A 3156-nucleotide genomic window follows, 5' to 3' on the forward strand; every position below is an offset into this window, starting at 1 on the left:
TAGCCGCCCCCGGCGGCAAGGCGAGGCGAGGCGGGGCGACGCTTCCCGGCAGTAAGGCGCTGAGGGGCGCGGCCTTGGAAGGTTGCCCCCGGCGGGCTAGCTGCAACGAGAGGCCGGCAGACGAACGCAGGTGACGACAGCTCCTGCAACTGGGCGCTCGACCCGCGCTCACCTTATATGGGCAGGCGCGGCGCGGCGCGGCGCGGGCGGGGCCGGGACGGCGCGGGCGGGGCGGGGCGTCCTACCCTGCGGGCCCCGCCCGTAAGTCAAAAGAACCTCTGCGGGAAACTTTCCTGCAAGGGTGGGCCCATGCAGTGATGCCCCCTGGTGCCCAGAGTCCCTTTCAGGACTCCCCCCGCGCCCGTCTCCAGGCTGAGACCAGCGCCGGCCCCGTCTCACACGGGCTGAACTTGACTGACTCCCTTTGTGATTGTGGGCGGGCTTCTTCACCTCAACGCGGTCGCAGGTCCTTACTGGGGTACCTGGGGGCGACGGTAGTAGCTTTAGTGACCGCATCTTGGAGCGCTCACTCACCGGGTCTTAGAGTCAGATGGTGCGCCTTCCCGGCCGGGTCTGTCCCAAGTGGATGCCTTTCCTAACTCGCACTAAGGAAGTCTCTGTAACCCCGGGCTCAGCCTAGGGCCTGGCTAAACATTAGCCATTGATTCATCGGAAGCGTTTGGTTGACTGAGCCCTTCCTGGTGGGACAGGCCTCCAAACCTAAGAGGAAGTGTCCAGCATCAGTCAGCCCGCTGGTTCCCTGACCTCCTGTCTTCTCCCTCCACCTGCTCCTCACTGCCCAGATCATTTTACCACCCTAATCTGTCCAATTGCTCTTTACAGCCCTTCACAGACGCCCAGGCGCCCACAGGCTGTGTTGAAAGGGGAGCAAAATATACCACCCCAAAATATGGTATATGAAACATGAGAGAAGCTCTGAAAACTGAGTGTAAGTTACCTTTTTGGAAGAAAAATTTACATTTATAAGGGAAATCTCTATTTGTAAGGGTGTCTCCCTCTCTGTACCAGGGAGAGTAGGATGGCTCTTAATCTCTAGAAACTCTTATCCAGGGAGAAGGTAAGGACTTAAATCTGCATAACAACCTTACCTGCCTTTACTGTGCTTTTCATGGTCACCTCCCATAACTGACTCTCAGCCCCAACATTTTTTTTTTTAATTTAATGAGTTTATATCAAAAAATTAGGTGGTCATTTTACATTTAAGGAATAAAAATTAAAAAAAAAAAACCAATACAGAGAGTAAGGGGATTTTAACCAAGTTTACATTTCTTTTTGCTATGGTTTTTAACAATTCATCTCATCATATTGCAATGTGCAAATGCATTTGCAGTACCCATTACAATCATGAAACTAAATTTAAGGAAGTACATTGTTACTAATGGCCCTCAGAGGAAACTGATTTACCTTCTATTAAAAACTCTACAGTGTATAAGCATTATGCAATAATGCTACTTAACCACCATTTTTCACAAGAACCATCACCAAAGTTTTCTGGAAATGAGCCCACAAAAGAATTAAATATTTAAAAGGTGAAATGTTCCTTATTTTAACTTTAGCAAGATCTTTCTTTTTCATTGTTAAGAAACACTTAACACTTAAGAGTTTTGGGGTTTTTTTTTGCAGAACGTGGGCCTCTCACCGTTGTGGCCTCTCCCGTTGCGGAGCACAGGCTCCGGACGCGCAGGCTCAGCGGCCATGGCTCACGGGCCCAGCCACTCCGCGGCATGTGGGATCTTCCCGGACCGAGGCACGAACCCGTGTCCCCTGCATCGGCAGGCGGACTCTCAACCACTGCGCCACCAGGGAAGCCCACACTTCAAGAGTTTTAAAGCAAAGGCTATTAAGAGTAGAGTCCAGATAGCTAAAACTGTAATCCTGAGTTCAAACTTACACATACGTCTTTTGTAAATAGTTCTCAATAAAATATTCTCTCTCCCCAGCCCCTTGCCCCTAATCTTGAATCTTTTCTTTCGCAACTTTGGTCAAGAGTAGAAATATAACCAGGCAGATGTATATGCCATACAACAAGACTGGTCAAGCCCAACAAATGAGTTTGAGTTTTAGAAATAGAAAGCAATTAAAATGTACTCAAAGTTACATTAAGAAAAGCTTTCCCTGGGTAATATTGAAACAGTCACAAAGGTTACGAAAATACTGATATCAAAGTGTGAATGATTACAATGTTAAAATAGACAAAAACTACCATACAAGAGCCTCTTTTAAAATGAAAAATAAAGAACACAACACACATACGAGTAACGACTCTTTTCCTGTTCTACTCAAGAATCTGAGTCTTTATATTCATAGGGTTGGTTGTGTTGACATCTAGTAGAGTTTCTTATGACATCTGACAGAGTCTCATTCCAATTTCAGATGGCGGCTCTCCTCTAAGGAACCTCTTGGTTTCGGTCACATCTTGGTCACTGTACAATTTCAAAGTAGTGCAGTATCGCCATGATGTGCTGAGACGTGAAGACATATCCCATGTATAGTGCCATCCCCACATGGAATCCAGCATGGAATTGAACACAGTCCTCTCCCAGGGCTCCAGCATGTACAGTGCCATGACCGGCAGCTACTGGTAGTCTACTACTGGTAGTAGAACTGGAATCTGCTTCCAGGCCCGCACCAGCGCCATCCCTGCCACGCACCTCCCGTGTTGCAGCCAGTCGTCAGTCTGTCCGGCCAGAAGAGTTACTCAGTTTCCTGGGAATCTCCCACGTATACAGAAGGTATACATGTTACTAAACTTTTGTTCGTTTTTCTCCTGTTAATCTGTCTTATGTCAATGCATTTCCCTGGAGGCATCGTGCTGTTCCATGCTTCCCTCCAAGAAAACCCTTCCTTTGCACACACTCAGACATATGCTTATCCTTCAAAAAGGTACCTCTTAATGTCCTCCCCCGACTTCTCTACTGATTACTTAATCTTTCTGAGCTTCGACTTCTTCATGCGCAAAATGAGGATAAATTAATGCTCACCTCACTATGTTACTGTGAGGGTCCGATGAGTTAATGTCCATACCACGCTCAAGACAGTGTGTTGAACAAATTCATCTGACTATGTTCACCCACGCTCGTGCTCCGAGTTCCATGAGAGCTGGGCTCTTCTCTCTCCGCCGTGCATATCCTGCGC

The 3156-nt window shown here is 47.9% G+C and overlaps 1 pseudogene; it reads right to left on the reverse strand.

Annotated features, from left to right (window-relative positions):
* Positions 1-1212: 1212 nt before the first annotated feature.
* Positions 1213-3156, reverse strand: LOC149748071 (serine palmitoyltransferase small subunit A pseudogene; annotated as a pseudogene).

Source organism: Delphinapterus leucas, chromosome 11 (genome assembly GCF_059928025.1).
Source record: "Delphinapterus leucas isolate spDelLeu-1000000601 "Yukka" chromosome 11, BTC_Dleu_Yukka2, whole genome shotgun sequence".
Taxonomy (NCBI): Eukaryota; Metazoa; Chordata; class Mammalia; order Artiodactyla; family Monodontidae; genus Delphinapterus; species Delphinapterus leucas.